The sequence below is a fragment of the Onychostoma macrolepis genome, chromosome 05 (assembly GCF_012432095.1).
Source record: "Onychostoma macrolepis isolate SWU-2019 chromosome 05, ASM1243209v1, whole genome shotgun sequence".
Lineage (NCBI taxonomy): Eukaryota > Metazoa > Chordata > Actinopteri > Cypriniformes > Cyprinidae > Onychostoma > Onychostoma macrolepis.
In genome coordinates this window covers 43376020-43396831 of record NC_081159.1, presented here as the reverse complement: position 1 = coordinate 43396831, position 20812 = coordinate 43376020, and the positions used below count along the sequence as shown (strand labels likewise).

General features: G+C 37.7%; 1 pseudogene; it reads right to left on the bottom strand.

Annotated features, from left to right (window-relative positions):
• Nucleotides 1-631: 631 nt before the first annotated feature.
• On the bottom strand, nucleotides 632-16335 carry LOC131541393 (cytosolic phospholipase A2 gamma-like; annotated as a pseudogene).
• Between the last annotated feature and the right edge of the window lie 4477 nt (nucleotides 16336-20812).

The window sequence follows — 20812 nt, the reverse complement described above, 5'->3', positions numbered from 1 at the left end:
CTTTAAAAAAAAAAAAAGGTAAGTGTTAACAGGTAAGTGTGTATGCTTTGTATGTACAAGCAATTCATTATACCTATACATATATGAGGTGAATTTGCTCTGTTTTGTCCACTTTGTGTTCACAAAGTATGCAAAAATCTGTCCTTTCTTTGACGCTACAGGCCAGATGGAAAAAAAAAAAACAGTTTGGTTAGTCTTTAGTTAGTCTTTGGTTAAAATGATATTAGGTAATGCACACTAGCTGGTGCGCTTTAGCATAACTGTAGCACTAAATTGACTAATAAACATCCAGGACAAATAATTTTTTATTTTTGATCAGTGCTGTTTGAAATCAAATGACCAGGACAAAAACCTTATTTTCAGAGAACAGTTTATTAATTCATTGGAACAGAATCAAAATAATACAGTATCCTTTTATCACGGTTATAATCCAGTCTGTTATTGTTGGGTTGATCATTAATGATAAATGATTAATAATGATATTTATTGCTTAAGCAAGCAATAGGGATCAGACATAAATATTTCAAACATATCAAAGAGCAACTAAATTTAAAATTAAAAGTAAATTTAACTAAATTAAAATATGAGTAAGATAATACCCCACCCCCACCCCACACTATTTATTGTAAAATGGCGTTTCTCAAAAGCATTATAAGCTAAGCTGATCCTGAAATCCATGGTGGCAATGGTTCTACGGTCTACTTAGGCTTACGATGCTTTTGGGAAATGCAGCCCTGATCAGCTTAGTCTTTATTCAGATGTGTATTGAATTTAGGTATGTTTAGTAGAGTTAGTGCTTGGAGCATTTTTATCCCAAATCTGCTCCTTCAGTTTCTCTCTGTTGTTTGAGATGTTTTTTCCAGCGACCTCCATAAGATCAGTGATCATCTCAGCACTGTAAGGACCTTGAAAGGTGCAATATTTGTTCCTCCAGTCCTCAATATGATCTGAAAAAAACAATAAAACAATAAAACACTTAAACACGTATTATACATATATTTCAATATTTAACTAGACCATCTTAACTTGCCTCCACAGTTGATCACATTAAAGAGAGGGATGTGAATCACGGTTGGAGTATTTTGTTTTTCGAACACATAGAAGTCCTTCGGTTTCTTTTTATCTTCATCAGTAAACTTTGGAAGATCAGGGAAACGGATCTTTAGTTTATTGCACATATCAGAAGTTTGTGTCAGTGTCTGCAATGGAAAAGCAACACAGCATTATCACTGTATTAAAAGGGTTAGACAGACATTTCAATACAACATTTATGTGTACTGAAAACTTTGCCTTTGGATTGTGTTCATGCAGTAGTTGAGAAACACCTGTTAAGACCCGTGCTAAAGGAAAGCTATTTTTAGGTATTTTAGACCTTGTAAAGATACATACCATGTAATAAAGATGTTTAAAATGAAAATGGCTTTCTTTTTTCTGTTAAAATGATACACAGCATTTGTAATTTTCTATGAGTGTTTTTAATATGCTGTAAATTTTAGGTTTGTGTGCACTCTGGAGGTCAATATGAGGAAAATAACAGTAGGATTCTTCAAAAATCTCCAGATAAATGATGACTGAATTTACATTTGTAGTTGATCTATTTCTTTAGATGAACTTTTATCAGAGTATATATGCATGATTATATAGAGAGAATTATATACGCATGTTATACCATGAAAGGATCGCCTTCACTGAAATCCAGGGAAATGATGAGGTCAATGTTTCGTTCTTCTCTCAGCACTGAGATGTACGGTGAGTTGATCAACAGTCCGGCATCTTCATAGTCTCTTGTCTCACTTTCCAGAAGAGCGTGAGGCAATATTGTATCTGACCGTATTGGAGTGAGAGATCACAGCATTGTAAGTATGTTTATTATTTACACTTAGTTGACAGTTAACAAATGTGTCTGTTCTCACCTTTGATGTTGTGGAGAAAGTTATATTTCCTGCCCCAGATCCACAGAGCAATGCATCTACAAATGCTCAAGTAAAGATCTGTAATACAAATGCACTCTTCAGAATAAAGCTTCTTCAAAGTCAGTCAAAAGTCAAAGTCTGCTTTATTGTCAATTCTGCCACATGTACAGCACATATATACAGAGAATTGAAATTGTGTTACTCTCAAACACTAACAGTAGAACGTAAAAATACAGATTAATGCAGATTAAATATATATATAATACAACTATACAAATATACAAATAAGGACATGTAAAAAAGATGGCAGAGTGCAAAACCAATGAAATATACAAACAGTGCAGATATGAATGTAGTGCAAAAAGAGCTTATCAGTCTGTTTAAAGTGACAAAAAGGCTCAGAGAGCAGTCATTATTTAAACTGTCATAAGAAGTCCAATGCTGTAATGAGGCAGTGAGCAGTCCAATGGTGCACAAAGTGACTGGTGTTGGTCAGTGTGTGTGTTAGTGGAAGGACCTGGGGGGGTCGGAGGGTCTGATTTCAGTGGTGCATGGGGCAAAAGAGGGCAGGGGGCAGTGTTCAGTCCTGTTATTTTCCCTTATCTGTTTTGCTTCTCCCTTTTTTTTTTTTCATGTCAGCAAGTGATTATGACTTAACACCTGGTCTAATGGAGTTTGAATATGAAAGGGGCTGTTCACTTGTAGGTTTTGGGTTACTTATTATTCATTACAGGAATGGGCACAAGTGACACATATTTCTGATCAGAACAGCGCAACAAGTGAGCCTCTTTTTTTTTTTTTTGCTCCCTTGCTGCAGTGACTGTGGATTTGGTTTTGATCTGAGTTTGGCTAAGTCTATTTCCCAATTATTTTTGTTTCTCCCCTATAAACTTTAAATATATAAATAAATATTTTAGCAAGTTTATGCTGTGGCCTGTTTTAATTGTAGCCATGAGCCAGACTCTAAAAGTGGTTATTGGAACTTTAAAGGGGCCATCGGATTCCCATTTTCCACAAGTTGATATGATTCTTTAGGGTCTTAATGAAAAAGTCTATAACGTACTTTGGTTAAAATTTCTCAATGGTAGTGTAAAAAAACCCACCCTTTTTACCTTGTTAAAATCAGTTCTGTTTACAGCAGCCCGTTTTAGTGCATGTCTCTTTAAATTCTAATGAACTCTGTTCACCCTGCCCCTCTCTTCCGTGGGATGATGAGCCGTACTGTAAATTTTAGCCGCAACACTTGCGGTCCCACTTTATATTAGGTGGCCTTAACTACTATGTACTTACATTTGAATTAATCATTTGGTACAATGCACTTATTGTGTACATACATGTTTTTACATTGTACTTATATTTTTAAAAATACCTATATGTAATTACATCTGTAATTAATTTCTGTAATTACATTTATAATTACACTGTTGACCCATCCCTCACACTTTAACCCACCCTTAAACCTACACATACCACCAAACCTGTCCCTAACCTTACCCGTATCCCACCTCAATAGCAGCAATAGTGTTTTGCAATACAGTATGAACACAATAAGTACATTGTACTTATTTTTTTATGTAAGTACATAGTAGTTAAGGCCACCTAATATAAAGTGTGACCACACTTGCTAACTAGCACATTATTTGGAAAGGTGATTTGCAAATATTCATAAAAAACCCTTATACTCACTTCTTCTGTAAAGGAAGCTGGATCACGAATGATTTGTGCAAACATAGACGCATTAGGAAGATTGGCGCATTCCCTTAAAAAACTAAAGTAACATTAATCCTCTGCGTTTTATAGCAGCTCAGTTGTCGGGATTAAATGACGACTGCTATGTTCATTATTACATCCAACCACAAAACACTTCAATCGCTTAATCGGAGACATTCTTGTCTACATCTGCTCCGGGGTCGACACAATGGCGAACTGATGACAGCTCACTCAGGGCGGGTCTAAGGTAAGACAGTCTTGTCAATCAACTATCATGGGAGGGGCCTGTGCAGGACTACATCATTCTGACAGGAATCTTGGGACAGCATGATTTGATAAAGTCTGCCAGTGATTTTTAAAATGGGAATCTTATAAAGCATGAGAATACCCCACCACTGATTTTTTATTCCATGCTGTCTGGAAACAAAAACACTGTTTTCATCTGTCTCTTTAAATGCAAATGAGCAGCTGCTCTACACCCCCTTTCCAAAAAAATCCCCTGTGTATCAGTATATTATCTGTGCATTAAATTCTTATATTTCACTAAAGAATGTTTGGTGGGTCTTATACATCTTTAAGTGGTACAGTATTTTCATAGTCTAAAAAGTTTAGAAACCTCTGGTCTATGGCACAAGGCATTAAAACATGTTTTGGTTTAAACTGGATGTTGAATTACATCTTTTTAAAAGATGAAAATGTTTCATTGGGTAAGATGGTTGACATATTAATCTTGCTAGAAAATCAGAATTGAAGTACATTGTATGTATTATATTAGAGAGACTTTAACCTACCGAATGGCAAGAAATTGAACAAACTACTCAGATAGTTGCATGCATCCATGGTGTATTGCTGCATAAACCTTTTTGCTGCTTCTTTATCAGCGAGATTCAGTTTTTCCACCTGAAAAATCAGCTGACCTTTGCCTTCAGCGAGCTCTGTAAAAAAAAAAAAAAAAAAAAGTCGTCATATCATTGAAACCTTATGTCACAACATAAAATTCTAGTTTCTATAAGCATAATTTATAAAAAAACTAAATTAATTATTTTGTTTGCAAAAAGATTGGTTTGCTTCCATATCCATTTTCACTGTTTCATAATTAGTTTATTTTTACTATTTTAACTAAATTTAAAACACAGATATGATTTGAAATATGACTTATTTTATATAGTATTTCATTTAAAAAAAAATTAAAATCAAAGTAAAATTCTAAATTAATCAAGGTCAAATTCAAAGTTGTCACAAGTTGTAAGCAGATTCCTGTGGTGACAACTTGTAATGTGATTTAAGTAGTTTAAGTTGTGAGGGACATGCAGTCCATTTAAAATACTGTTGTGCATCTTTTTGTCAATTGTTTAACTGATAAAATAAAAGGACAAACAATTCAAGAAAACATGCTTTGTGAAAATTAGATCTGAATGACCATTCAAGATTGTATGTCTTTTCTCTGCAGCGTAATTTTCATTTGCATCAATATAAATATATTTTTTTGGATAGTAATGGTGGATTATAGTGGAATGGTGGTGTTCAATAACCATTTTTCTGTCTTAATTGTGTTTGTTGTGTAATTGGGGATAGTTAAAATAGCTAAGCCCAAATATTATTTGTTTATGAATTCTAGCACATATAGCTTACCATTCAGAGTTTCTCTGATGGATTTATCAAGAGCAGAAGGATCTTTGCCATTTAAAACATGGAGATTCATGTCCACAAGATCCATGAGAACCTTGCAACACTTGTCTGCAGGTGGGTTGTTCGCGTCTTTTGAAGAAAACATACAATTAACAAACACAATGCAAAATGTTTTAAATATTTTACATGTAACTTGTCAAAAAATAAAAGTAATAAGAAATGTTTTACCTTTCCCCATTTCCTCAAGTATTGTTTTAATGTTAGGAAATGAATAATCAAAAAAATCTGAAGAGAAACAAAATAAGCACATTACAAAGTTCTAAAGAACTGACTGTTAATTTTAGTTAGAACTGAATCTTGAGAACAACTGCAGCTGCACCTTTTATTTTTTGCCAGATTAATTTAAGGATCTCCTCTTCATCAGCTATAGCGCTCCCACACAGAGCTGCAGAAAACAGCATACAGACAACAGGAAGTTGAAAACAAATGAAACAAAAACATTTATTCCAAAAAAAAAATTAGTAATATGACAGTCTACAGCTGGACAGTCTAAATCTCCACAGGAACAGGAGCCCTCCTTGGGCTAGGCTCGGAAGCTGAGGCCCTCTCTGGGCATGACATGAGATCCACAGCCCTCCTTGGGCTAAATGTGGTGACAGGGGCCCTCTCAGGGTTAACTCAGGAACCGCTTCCATTTCAGCGACAGGAGAGGCAGGCTTGGGAATGGCCTCCGCGGTCATAACTATCCATAACTGTAGGACCCTTACCAAGAGTTCTACACTGGACTCTTGGTAAGGGGCTGGAGCCTACACTGGACTCTTGGTCAGGACACTGGAGTGAACTTTGGAGCTGAAGTGAGCCGCAGCCGGTGAGCTTGACGTCAGAGCGACCGGCAGGCTTGAGAGCCACAGCCGGCTGGCTGGACAGATGATCGACCGGCAGGCTTGAGTGAGCCACGGCCGGCGGTCTTAACTTCGTAGTGGCCGGCAAACTTGACTGATGAGCGGACAGCGCTCGCGGTGATCCCACCGCACACTCCCACGCTGAATTTCCTCAGGCTAAAGCGGGATGAAGAGCGGCGACTTCCATGCCGCAGGGGAACACAAACAGGAACAAACAAAAAAAAATTCAAAAAATGGAAAACAAAACCATGAAAAAATGTGCCGCTCACTTTCGGTTTAAGTCTGGTCTTCTGTCACGGTGCACACACAGTGGGGAGGAACGAGGACCACGGAGACGAGAATAAACTCAAATACAGTCTTTAATCCAGAACTCGACAAGGTAGGGCTGAGACACACGGGGACACAAGGAACATAACGAGTAGACCAGGCGAAAAGGAACTAAACCGGCAGGAACTAAATACACAGGATAAGTAATCACACACAGCTGAACGGAATCATAATCAAACTTAACAAGGACAGGAAAATGACCATATAAGGAAACACGAGGGTGAAAAAAACACAAGACAAGAAAGGACTGACAACAGCAGGGTTCCTCAATTAGTTTTCGCCGAGGCCAAATTCTGCAAACAATACCAAGCCAAGGGCTACTGGCCTATATATATATATATATATATATATATATATATATATATATATATATATATATATATATACACAGGTGCACATCAATAAATTAGAATGTCGTGGAAAAGTTCATTTATTTCAGTAATTCAACTCAAATTGTGAAACTTGTGTATTAAATAAATTCAATGCACACAGACTGAAGTAGTTTAAGTCTTTGGTTCTTTTAATTGTGATGATTTTGGCTCACATTTAACAAAACCCACCAATTCACTATCTCAACAAATTAGAATTCTTCATAAGACCAATCCAAAAAATATTTTTAGTGAATTGTTGGCCTTCTGGAAAGTATGCTCATTTACTGTATATGTACTCAATACTTGGTAGGGGCTCCTTTTGCTTTAATTACTGCCTCAGTTCGGCATGGCATGGAGGTGATCAGTTTGTGGCACTGCTGAGGTGGTATGGAAGCCCAGGTTTCTTTGACAGTGGCCTTCAGCTCATCTGCATTTTTGGTCTCTTGTTTCTCATTTTCCTCTTGACAATACCCCATAGATTCTCTATGGGGTTCAGATCTGGTGAGTTTCCTGGCCAGTCAAGAACACCAACACCATGGTCATTTAACCAACTTTTGGTGCTTTTGGCAGTGTGGGCAGGTGCCAAATCATGCTGGAAAATGAATTCAGCATCTTTAAAAAGCTGGTCAGCAGAAGGAAGCATGAAGTGCTCCAAAATTTCTTGGTAAACGGTTGCAGTGACTTTGGTTTTCAAAAAACACAATGGACCAACACCAGCAGATGACATTGCACCCCAAATCATCACAGACGACTGTGGAAACTTAACACTGGACTTCAAGTAACATGGGCTATGAGCTTCTCCACCCTTCCTCCAGACTCTAGGACCTTGGTTTCCAAATGAAATACAAAACTTGCTCTCATCTGAAAAGAGGACTTTGGACCACTGGGAAACAGTCCAGTTCTTCTTCTCCTTAACCCAGGTAAGACGCCTCTGACGTTGTCTGTGGTTCAGGAGTGGCTTAACAAGAGGAATGTGACACCTGTAGCCAAATTCCTTGAAACGTCTGTGTGTGGTGGCTCTTGATGCCTTGACCCCAGCCTCAGTCCATTCCTTGTGAAGTTCACCCAAATTCTTGAATCGATTTTGCTTGACAATCCTCATAAGGCTGCGTTCTCTCGGTTGGTTGTGCATCTTTTCTTCCACACTTTTCCTTCCACTCAACTTTCTGTTAACATGCTTGGATACAGCACTCTGTGAACAGCCAACTTCTTTGGCAATGAATGTTTGTGGCTTACCCTCCTTGTTGAAGGGTGTCAATGATTGTCTTCTGCACAACTGTCAGATTAGCAGTCTTCCCCATGATTATGTAGCCTAGTGAACCAAACTGAGGGACCATTTTGAAGGCTCAGGAAACCTTTGCAGGTGTTTTGAGTTAATTAGCTGATTGGCATGTCACCATATTCTAATTTGTTGAGATAGTGAATTGGTGGGTTTTTGTTAAATGTGAGTCAAAATCATCACAATTAAAAGAACCAAAGACTTAAACTACTTCAGTCTGTGTGCATTGAATTTATTTAATACACAAGTTTAACAATTTGAGTTGAATTACTGAAACAAATGAACTTTTCCACGACATTCTAATTTATTGAGATGCACCTGTATGACACAAAGGTTATATTTCACCAAGACTGTAGGAAAAGGGTCCAGGGCGCAGGTAGATGGTTTCATCTTTCTGATTATGTCCTCAAGCTCTCGCTGTGAGATGTCAGAGAGGTTGGGGAGTCCCAGGCTGTAAATCAGCAGTTGAGACAAGCAGAGCAGAGGAACTGGACAGCAGGGAGCGAATGGTGTCTACATTTTTCCCGAAAAAAAGTGATAAAGCTATTGCATCTCTCCTTTCTTGCTTCTAAATGAGAGTGAGCTTGCAGTTTTAGGATGTGATTTATAATAGAGAAAAGCTGCTTCAAGTTTCCAAGACTATTGTTAATTATACCAGGATAGAATCGTGACCTATCATCTCTCAAGGACTTTGCATAGGCCTTCTATGCCCTCTGTAGGCCTGCCTGTGAACAGGGAGTCCTGTGACCTTAAGACACCGCTCAAGGACACATTCAGCTGTCTTCATCTTTTGCAGTTCACAGGTAAACCACGGGCTGAACTGGAGAAGGTGACAGTTCTAGTTCTGAAAGTGGCATGGAGATCTCAGAGACTGCTCAAAGATCTATTGTAAAAGTCAACCAACTTAGTAACTGAAGAGAAATCAGCAGAGGAGAGATGCTGAAGATCTATTGTTAAGAAGTCCAGGTTAATCTTTTTCAAATTCCTGAAACACATTTGACACTTTTCTTTGTTTAGGGAACAAGGGAGTGACAATTCTATTGAAATGACCTTGTGGTCAGACACACCCAAATCATACACCGGAAGGTTACTACTGGGGCAGAGTTTGAGATGACCAAATCCAATGTGTGTCCCCTAGAATGTTTGGGGACATCAACATGTTGTTGGAGATTAAGACAGTCCAATAATTGCAAAAACTCAGCCGCAAAGTTGCAGGAGGGAGTATCTATATGAATATTAAAATCTCCAAGTATTAAAATATTATAAGTGGTAGAGCAAAGTGTTGTAAGAAGGTCATGAATCTCTGAGATGAACACTGAGTCTAAGCCCTTTTCCACGATACGGTCTTGTATAAAGGATGACTTATTTGTGAGGGATTGTGCATTAAATATTTATATTTTGAGCACTGATGGAGTGATGAATCTCTGTAGAGGCTGTAGTACACTGAAATCCACTCCATGTTTTGTGTCCTGCTCGGTGTAAAGCGTTCTCACATTATTTCCCATGCAGTCCAGCTTAGCATTGAGAAGTCTCAAGGTGATTCTCGTCTTACTAAAACAGAGAACGATTGCTCTGATGACGTGACAAACGTGTGATATCGGTCCAGATAGATGCAATCCCCAAGGCAGAGCAGCCAGGCTGATGATAGACAAACTTTCGACGGGAACTTCTGTGGATGTAACGCGGTCGCTGCAGGAGTCCAAGTCATTTAATGGCTGCAATGCATGTTGGAACCACAGTGTGGTTGTTGAGATTCAGCAGCTGCGGGATGGAATACTTAAACCTCATGCCGGTCGTCAAATAAGTTTGGCCAGAGCTAACCATTAGCTAAACAGAGACTGTCAAAATTGTCAAGCACAACGAAAAATTTGTCCATGGCAATGAGGTACAAGAGTCACCACACCGGGACAGCTGAAAGGCTGCCCAGGGAGTAAACCTCATAGTAGCAGCAGACGACAGAGAAATCTAGGTATTTACCCACAAACAGCGAATGACAAACAATCAGCTGATGTTAAAGGGAATAGCAGTAAACAGGTAGACAGCCTTCAATTTAGTAACAGTCTGTACAAAAACAAAACTTAATAAGTAGACGACTGTTCAGACAAAAAAGCGGTGGAGAAGTGGCGAACAGCAAAACTCCAGCGTTCTCTCCCTGCCACATTCGCCAGATCTCTGTAGTGTATACATGTGACCTGTAATTGCCACCTGGACTACTTGGTCTAGTTTATGGTCCTAGATGCTTTGCCAGATCCCCTTAAAGGAATCTCTTTGTTTCTGATTCCAAGCCTTGAGGTCTGCCCTGGGTTCAGGCTCCCTCAAGCCCAGCCCTTAACAGGTAAGTTCTTTGGGCAATGCAGCTCAGGCTTTTGGCTATACTAGATAATGTCACTGACAGCTGTCAGGGCGTCCTTGGGGCAACTCCCATAGCTTTGGTAGAGTTGGTACTTAGTGCATGGCATGGCAGCGTGGGTATACCATTCCCCATTGCAACCTCTAGAGGATGCAGTTCGAAGTTCGAGCATCTCAGGTTATGTATGTAACCATGGTTCCCTGAGAAAGGAACAAGACACTGCATCCTCTATAAGCCACACCATGCTTCGGACACGAGCTTCAGACAAAGAAGCGGATGACGCATTCTTCTGGTGCCCTTTTATACTGTGGTCGCACCGGTAAAGGCGTCATAGGCTGTCGCCGGCCAATGTTATTGTCGTGTTTAGATGTATGTTTCAGACACCGGTCACGCCAAAGGCGTTCCCCATAGTGACCTCGAGAGGACACAGTGTCTCGTTCCCTTCTCAGAGAACCACGGTTACATACGTATGGCAGTTTTTTAAAAAGTGAGTCATTCAAATTGTACATTTTAATGCAAAAATTAGATGATCGCTGGGATAGTGTTAATTCTGTGAACCCCAGGAGGCATCTGGCCCTAGGTAGGGTGTTAGTTTTCCCCAGTAGTGGGGCAATATAGTCACGTTATTTTGCAATGTTCAATTTTGTGCAGTTTAGTAAATGTTTTCATTTATTTCATCTAATAATATTGGGCATGCTAAACTCCTCTCTAAATACTCAAATTGTTGATTCCTAAACATTTCTAGTCATAATGTCATTGTTTACAATTCAGTTTTGACTTGAAAATTAGCAACTACTACAGACCTGATCACTAGATCAGTACATCACAGAAACTATCTGTTTGTTTGTTACCTTGCAGGTACAGCATGTCCATTTCAGGCAGGGGATTTTTTTTGTTTGTTTGTTTTGAGCCATTGTCAAACTGGCTGCCAAAGTTGGAGGTTCCCACAAATGCTCCAATGTGGGAATAACCTGCTTCACGTGGACTGATCTCAAACCAAGGGTCTGCAGACAGAAAACACCACCATTTAACAGCTGACATAAAAAGTTAGAACATTTTCTGTCTTTCTTTCAAAGAAACATACACCAACACAGACCTCCATCTCCTTGGTGTTTGCATTGCTTGTCGATCATTGTGTAGATGGGAAACGGGTCCTTACTGTGTTGGCTCCACTGATGTGTGAGTTTGGTTTCGTTGATCTGTAGAGAAAATATTTTTGTATGTTATAGTAGAGGAGACTAGGGCTGTTTGTTAAATCAAATTGATTAGTATGCATATTCTATTATTATATTTTATACAATTTCTCCATAGTTTTATGCTTGTGTGGTTTCAAGGGCTATTTGTGTTCACAAGAACTTGATGGATTTGTGCTGGTCAGATGAAGTCTGAGCATTAAAATATATGCAAATAAAATTATTCAATTAACAGCTTTTTTATAATCATCACTTAATCTCCTGCTTCTGCTCTTCTCTGGCTTTACTCAGTCAGCTCTTGGCTGATAGAAAACTTGCTGTTAAGAGGTTTTGGGTATTAGTCAACTCTGCTGACTAGTTGTTCGGTTACAAAACACATGTTTTCTGACAGGATGGCATCCGGGGCTGGATCTGATATTTCTGTTGATCTAACAATTCTCAAGATAGGGATGGTAGATAGGGATGCCAGGTAGATATACTGTAGTTTGTAATCTCGGTATCAGAGCCATTGTACATGGGTGGGACAAGACCAGTGGCTGAGCCAGGATGTTTTCATAGGGTGGTACAGAAAATCTTTATTATTTCAATATAAAATGTGTTTAAAGACCGGACGTACTGGAATGTTTTAGAGCCTAAAACAGAACTGAATACAATTAATTCCTTCTTAACTGTAATAGAAATTTGCGAATATGATTTAATTCTGAGTGAATATGACAATTTTTGTATTATTTCTCCTATTCCAGGTATTTTAATAACGGGGCTTACTATAGCTGTCATGGAAGTAGACTCGGGACAGGGGTTAGTATAGCAATACAAATACTTTATTCAACAGATTGAGTTAGGTGAGCAATCGGAGTGAATGGCTCGAGCCCCTGCCCCTTTGAGGTCCAACGGTAAAGTGCCCTTGCGGTCCGGTGCCCCTAGTCTGCGATTTCTGCCGAGGGTAGGGGTGTTCGATATGACGATTTTTGATCGTGGACTATAAAAATGTCTCCACGATTTGCTTTTTTGAAGAAATATCGTTGTATCGTACTTCAGCGCGCATTCTATCAGCTGCAGTTCTGGCACCGCCGTCTCTATGTACTGTACAACGCCACATACATTCACATCAGTGTTAACTCAGCGGTAGAGTTACTCTCAAGGGACACTGCACTTATTCGCAGTCACCAAAAGTACATTATCTGCATCTGCTTCAAAGACGTACTGGTTAAACGTTTCACTCAGTGTGCTGTTCTGACAAGCGCCTTTTCTGAGCACATACACCCAAAGTGCGTGTGCCTGATTACTGAACTAAGTTATGTTTTGTGCTAATACTGTCAAAACACACAAGGTTTATGTATAGACTCAGTTGGTTATGTCTAAAATGAAGGTAAACAGCTGAGAGAAACACATGCGTGCCTGTATATTAGATGCGTGCAGGTCTTAAAGGGACAGTACTAAACATGCTGCCGACTGTCATTAAAGGGATAGTTCACCCTAAAATTGTAATTCTGTCATTATTTACTCACTCACATGTTGTCCCAAACCTGTATTAATTTCCTTCTTGTGCTGAACACAAAAGAAGATATTCTGAAGAATGTGGGTAACCAAACAGTTGCTGGTTCACATTGACTTTAACAGTAGGAAAAAAAAAAAAAAAAAAAACTATGACTTGCACATGGGGAGTCAAAAAAGAAAAGATTTTCCTTTTCCTTTGTACAGCCTTCAATTTAGGTATGATATAATAGCTGCAATTAATTTATTTTTGCTTCCGATGCCCATATCTGAACAATGTTACAACATTGTTACTGTTGAATGCTTCTATAACACTTTATTAAAACATTCGATATGTAGCACATAGCCTAAATCATGGAGGGTTGTGTTATGAATATTTACAGACCTCTTTGACATATGTTGTTACAACCATCGCTGCCCAGATGTCAGTCAAACTGAAGATGTCTTTCTCATAGTAATATTTCTTCAGTTTTTCATATGCGTCTCCCCAGCTGACTTTAGGACCATTGAGTCTCTTGATGATTTTGTCTTTCACGGTCTCTAGTTTGGTGGACCAGTCTGGTTCTTGGTATAAGGAGGCCATGCACCTTGAGAGGAACAACAGCGTTGTGACACATAACAAGTAGTGCAAGTTGTGTAATCAGACTACTTTTTTTCAATTAACTAAACTGTAAAAAATAAACATAATCTATGAAACATGACAACATATTTTTTAAATTACTTTAATATAAGTTAAACAATTTAAATTTATAATTTATGTAAGACTCAACTCATTTTTTAAAGTCAGTATAATGTAATTTAAGTTGAAATTACTTATACAGCTAAGCTGATTGTACTTAAACTTTTAAGGAAGCAACCTGTTTTTTATTATTATTATTTTTTTACAGTAAAGTAAAAACAAAATGTAATATACAAGAAAATATCTGAGTTACTTTTTCAAATAAGTAACACCGGTTACTTTGTTTTCGGCAGTAAGTGCAGGGTAACTGCGGTTCTAGACTAAATGTGAACATGCATTGACTCATCTCACTTGCACAAAAACAGATTCAGTATTCCTCAAAAATAATAAAAACAGTGAAAAGCAAGCTCTAAATGTAAATCAAACCTGCAATAATTAAAAGTTAATTGTTTAATCTAATTTTATTAACCAGCATCCTTACCTTCAGTGATCTAATTCAACCATACTAATATGCTAAAATTACTTTAGATAAACGCATAAAAATTTTTTTTTAATTGCTGAAGAGTGTTGAACATTCTTTTCCTTCATCCTATTCTTCATGCAATCCAGAATGGCAGCACAGCTGAAAGGTTCGTTTGAGCTTCCTCCTCTACTGTACAGACATGAATTTACATTTCCTTCAGCCTGAGGTTTATTCATTTCACTTTTAGTTTTACATTTGCCAAAAACAGAACTATTTATGTTAAAAACAAACAGATAAGTCCAGCCCAGATGAGAAAATGGAATACAAAAATAATGTAACACATTACTTCCCATAAAAAGTAACTAGTAAAAAGTAATGCAATTAGTTTCTTTTGCAGAGAGTAACACAATATTGTAATATACTACTATTGTAATACAATAGCTTTCCCCAACACTGAAAAACATACTGCTGTCATTTTTTTACATTCAACTCTCTCTCTCTCTCTCTCTTTGTATGTGTGTACTGTATGTGTGTTTGTTGTTTCTCAGGGTTTGTACCAGGTGGATCCAGACACTCCGCTCAGATAAAGGATGCAGTCCAGAAGACCTGCTTTCTCAAGCTGAACCAGGGATCCCAGCAAACCCACCATGGCTCTTGTCCTCCTCCAGAACCCAGTAATGCAATGTTTTTCACCTCAACCTGAAATGCACACAGTTTGATTCTGCATTCATCAGCTATAACCATGTGTAAGTTATTTTAAGAAGGAATAGCCAGGCAGTACAGTATAGGATGTTTAACCTGATTGCAGTGTGTCTCCGCAAGGTTCTCCAGGGTTCGAAAAACAGATCGTCTCCTGTTGACTATAAAGTCTTCCTCCTCGTTATTCAGAGAGTGTTTGATTCTCACCTCACTGCTCCAGCAAAGACACAGACAGACAGACGAGTGCTGATCATCATATACTGCTATTTAACATATCCAGATATTCTAAATTTCAATACAATTAAGTATAAAGTCAATTTTGAGCAGTCATTGTCAGAATTATCAAGTTTACTAAATATATTTGTGTAAGTAATACAACACAGTACTTAAATATAATGAAGTGCACAGTTTCCATCATTCTAGGAATCTGAACAGGATTACGTACCTTTCCTGAATTTTGGATGCACTCATCTGTAAAACAATAGAGTTGACACTCTATCAGAACAAAATTTTCTGTAAATCATCAGGGGCCCTGAATACCTCAGAAGTTAATGTGTATCGAAGAATGCTAGATGATAAGATTTTTCCCCCATCCATCCATCCATCCATCCGTCCACATCAAATTTATACATTTAAAGTACAAGTAAATACAAACCTAGTCCAAACAAAGACTAATGGACAAAATAAAATAAAATAAAAGGTTTGTGTGAAGTTTAGCTAAATAAAAGTGTTTCCGCTTATACATTAATTGCTGTTACTAAAAGATTATTTTTTATTTATTTATTTTAGTTAATTAAAAAGACTTTCAAATATAATATTAAATGGCCATGATAGGGTTGTTCAGCCACGAAGTCACCTCCTTGTCACATCCTTGCAGTAGTTGTGCTTGTGCTCTTTAATAGAGTCAAATAAATAAAAAAATAAAAATCTTTGACGGCTTTATGTTCTGATTATTAGTTCAAAATTGCAGCAGTGCATTTCTTGCCAATTATTCATAGAATATTTAACTAACATTGTACAGATGTTGATGTATGGAAATGAGAAAACTTTTAAATGAAAATGCCTAATTTTTGACTTTCGTACTGATTGTGTATGTTTGCCCTTAGTGTGCAGGCCATTGTTATGTTATTTAACTGGTATTTAATCTGAATACTGAAAAGACTGGATTTATTCAAGCTATGGTGGTCAGTTGCCCCCTTTGCTGAAAATACATTAAATAAACGTTAAATGATATACTCACTGTTCTTGTATAGTCTTGTAAAATCCTCAGACATCAATAACAACTCAGCAGCAGTTGTCTCTTGGATCGGGCAGAATATGCTCTTTTATAGGGCTCTGAAACTAAACTACAAGTCTAGACATGTATAAAATACACAAGGACAAGGAAATTCTTTCTTTCATGTAACTTGCTTGATCATGTAAATTACTTGATATCAAAAGATCAGATTTGTGTTGGGTGTTTACTTTACCTTTGTGAGGGACCTGCAAGGCAAGGAACCCAGGATTTCCAAAAAAAAAAAAAAATGTATTCAATACAAACAAAGTCACAAATTAAATCACTTAGAAATTAAATGGAAATAAAGACAAGACAGCACCCAACCTCTGCTCTCCGCCTGCAGGTAAACTCAAAAGAAATAAGTGTTAACAAAGTATACCATCAATAACTAGAAAGTGTGCACCCAAACTAATCACTTATGGTATGAAATTAATGCAAATTAAAAATAAACCCATAAAGATGAACCAAATCTGTGTCTGTCATTATTATGAAATATAAATAGTGTGATCTGTAACAAATGTTAAATAAAAACTAATAAGCAAATCAAACTAACATGTACACAACCAAAAGGGGAAAGGTATACATGTGTGCGGGTGCGTGTCAGCTACCATTTTACCAGTGTTGGGAAGGTTACTTTGGAAATGTAATAGGTTACAGATTACAAGTTACCCTACTTAAAATGTAATAAGTAGTGTAACTTTTCAATTACTTTATTAAAGTAATGTAACTGATTACATTTGATTACTTTTTGATTACTTTTCTAAATTTCTAATGTTTTCAACTGTTAATCATTTTCAAATATGTAAAGCAGTCAGGGTTAACCTTACAGTAGTACTCAACACTGATTACTGTCAGACTTTCTAAATCTTTTGTCACTTGAATTAAGATTATAATATTTTAATATTAAAAGAGACATTGGATGCAAACTATCTTTATTTGGATATAAATGTATCTTAGCAGTGTGTGGACACAATCACCCTACGATAATAAAATAAAAAAAAAATAAAAAATCACTCCTTTTTTTAATCCCCCAAAAACCTAAACATTCTCAATTATCAAGCCATTTTGATTTTGGAGTGAATACCAGCACTCTCTTACACCTTCAATACCAAGACTGAGGTGAGACCCTTGAGCAAGGCACTGAACCCCCAACTGCTCCCTGGGCGCTGCAGCATAAATGACTGCCCACTGCTCCGGGTGTGTGTTCACGGTGTGTGTGTGTGTTCACTACTGTGTGTGTGCACTTGGATGGGTTTTATACAGAGCACAAATTCCGAGTATGGGTCACCATATCTGGCCACACGTCACTTCACTTTCACTAAATTTGTTTATGTCTGGCTGCGCAAATCATTTTACTCCAGACTGCTTTCTGAATGAGGGACAATTCAAGGTAGGTTTTGTTAAAAAGTTAAAACTCAAGGATGGATCAGTACCCACTGTTCATGATCCAGCTGCACCTCCAGAAGAAGTAAGTCTCACACTTTATATTTTTGTTATGATTATTTGTGAATCGCCGTTGCTCTTCCACAGCTGGGGGGTGTTGAGCAGAGCTCATTAGCATGTAAAGCTTATGCACTAAAATGAGTCGCAATGAACAAAGCTGTTTTTGACAAGGTAAAAAGGGTGTTGTTTTTCATGACCACTGAGACCATTTCAAGAATACCCTAAAGAATCATACCAACTTGTGGAAAATGTGCATACAATGTCCCCTTTGAAGCACAGCCACCACAAAATCAGACTTATTTTAAAATCATTCTGAGTTTAAATACAGATTTAAAATCATAACAAGAAATAGTTTAATAGCTATGATACTGTTTTTTTTTATTATTATTTTTTTTATTATTATCAAATCTTTGCATAGCTATAACAGGATACACTGGAATCTAACAATGCCTTGGAAAAAACAGTTAATCTTAAAATTAAGCATATACATAAACCCAGCAAGTTTTGATGAGATGAGATGAGAGCAAGTTTTGTATTTCATTTGGAAACCAAGGTCCTAGAGTCTGGAGGAAGGGTGGAGAAGCTCATAGCCCAAGTTGCTTGAAGTCCAGTGTTAAGTTTCCACAGTCTGTGATGATTTGGGGTGCAATGTCATCTGCTGGTGTTGGTCCATTGTGTTTTTTGAAAACCAATGTCACTGCACCCGTTTACCAAGAAATTTTGGAGCACTTCATGCTTCTTTCTGCTGACCAGCTTTTTAAAGATGCTGATTTCATTTTCCAGCAGGATCTCAACAAATTAGAATACTTCATAAGACCAGTAAAAAAAAAAAAAAACATTTTTAGTGAATTGTTGGCCTTCTGGAAAGTATGTTCATTTACTGTATATGTACTCAATACTTGGCAGGGGCTCCTTTTGCTTTAATTACTGCCTCAATTCGGCATGGCATGGAGGTGATCAGTTTGTGGCAATGCTGAGGTGTTATGGAAGCCCAGGTTTCTTTGACAGTGGCCTTCAGCTCATCATCTCATTTTTGGTCTCTTGTTTCTCATTTTCCTCTTGACAATTCCCCATAGATTATCTATGGGGTTCAGGTCTGGTGAGTTTGCTGGCCAGTCAAACACACCAACACCATGGTTATTTAACCAACTTTTGGTGCTTTTGGCAGTGTGGGCAGGTGCCAAATCCTGCTGGAAAATGAAATCAGCATCTTTAAAAAGCTGGTCAGCAGAAGGAAGCATGAAGTGCTCCAACATTTCTTGGTAAATGGGTGCAGTGACTTTGGTTTTCAAAAAACACAATGGACCAACACCAGCAGATGACATTGCACCACAAATCATCACAGACTGTGGAAACTTAACACTGGACTTCAAGCAACTTGGGCTATGAGCTCCGCCACCCTTCCTCCAGACTCTAGGACCATGGTTTCCAAATGAAATACAAAACTTGCTCTCATCTGAAAAGAGGACTTTGGACCACTGGGCAACAGTCCAGTTCTTCTTCTCCTTAGCTCAGGTAAGATGCCTCTGACGTTGTCTGTGGTTCAGGAGTGGCTTAACAAGAGGAATACGACAACTGTAGCCAAATTCCTTGAAACGTCTGTGTGTGGTGGCTCTTGATGCCTTGACCCCAGCCTCAGTCCATTCCTTGTGAAGTTCACCCCAATTCTTGAATCGATTTTGCTTGACAATCCTCATAAGGCTGCGGTTCTCTCGGGTTGGTTGTGCATCTTTTTCTTCCACACTTTTTCCATCCTCTCAACTTTCTGTTAACATGCTTGGATACAGCACTCTGTGAACAGCCAGCTTCTTTGGCAATGCATGTTTGTGGCTTACCCTCCTTGTGAAGGGTGTCAATGATTGTCTTCTGGACAACTGTCAGATCAGCAGTCTTCCCCATGATTATGTAGCCTAGTGAACCAAACTGAGATACCATTTTGAAGGCTCAGGAAACCTTTGCAGGTGTTTTGAGTTGATTAGCTGATTGGCATGTCAACATATTCTAATTTGTTGAGATAGTGAATTGGTGGGTTGTTGTTAAATGTGAGCCAAAATCATCACAATTAAAAGAACCAAAGACTTAAACTACTTCAGTCTGTGTGCATTGAATTTATTTAATACACAAGTTTCACAATTTGAGTTGAATTACTGAAATAAATTAACTTTTCCACGACATTCTAATTTATTGAGATGCACCTGTATGACACAAAGGTTACAAGATGCACTTGTAAACTTCTGAAACATTGGTGTTTCATATTTATGAAATTTATGTCACTGCAATTTATGAAAGAAATCAGTTAAATCTGTACATGGGAGTGTATGTGAAATAATCAAATGTAACCCCTTTGTATTTTAATCTTTAACATTTTCATAAGTAACTAATTTAATTACACATTTTTTATTAGTAACTGTAACTAATTACAATTACTTTTATTTTGTAATTAAATTACGTAATTCCGTTACATGTAACTAATTACTCCCCAACACTGCGTTTTAGTGTGTGGCCACGTTATTGGCCATCACAACCTTTTATGTTTTTAGTGGCACCAGTTTGAACTTTAACTAAATTTAATTGCAGTGGCTTACAGTCGCAGTCTGAAGCCCTGATTCAAAAAGACACCAACATTTCTGACTTGATTTTTAGTCTTTAGACCTATGAAGTGCGGGCATTGCAGATGCTGTAATGTACTAAAGGGAATTCATGACATAAACAAACTGACTTTGTGTTAATGGCAAATAAAGTAATGTTCTCTGGTATAAACCAAGCGAATAAGTTAAGAGCTGGGTTTGGCTTGGCAATGTGTGCCTTTGATGGAGACAGTTTGAACATGATCTGTCTGAACATGTCATCTTACAAAGAGCTTTTCTCTTGAAATTCGAGATGAAATGTAAAATGAACAAATAAATATTTGTATGAGAAATACCATTTATATGACTTACATGGAATGCTGATCTCTTTTGTCTTATGGACAGTAATCATCTGGGCACAATGAAAAATGCCTTAAGTGTAACTGTCCGCGTCCGACACATGCAGTGATCCAATTGAGCATTTATTGCCCTTACCTCGTATTGCATATGTTGTGGT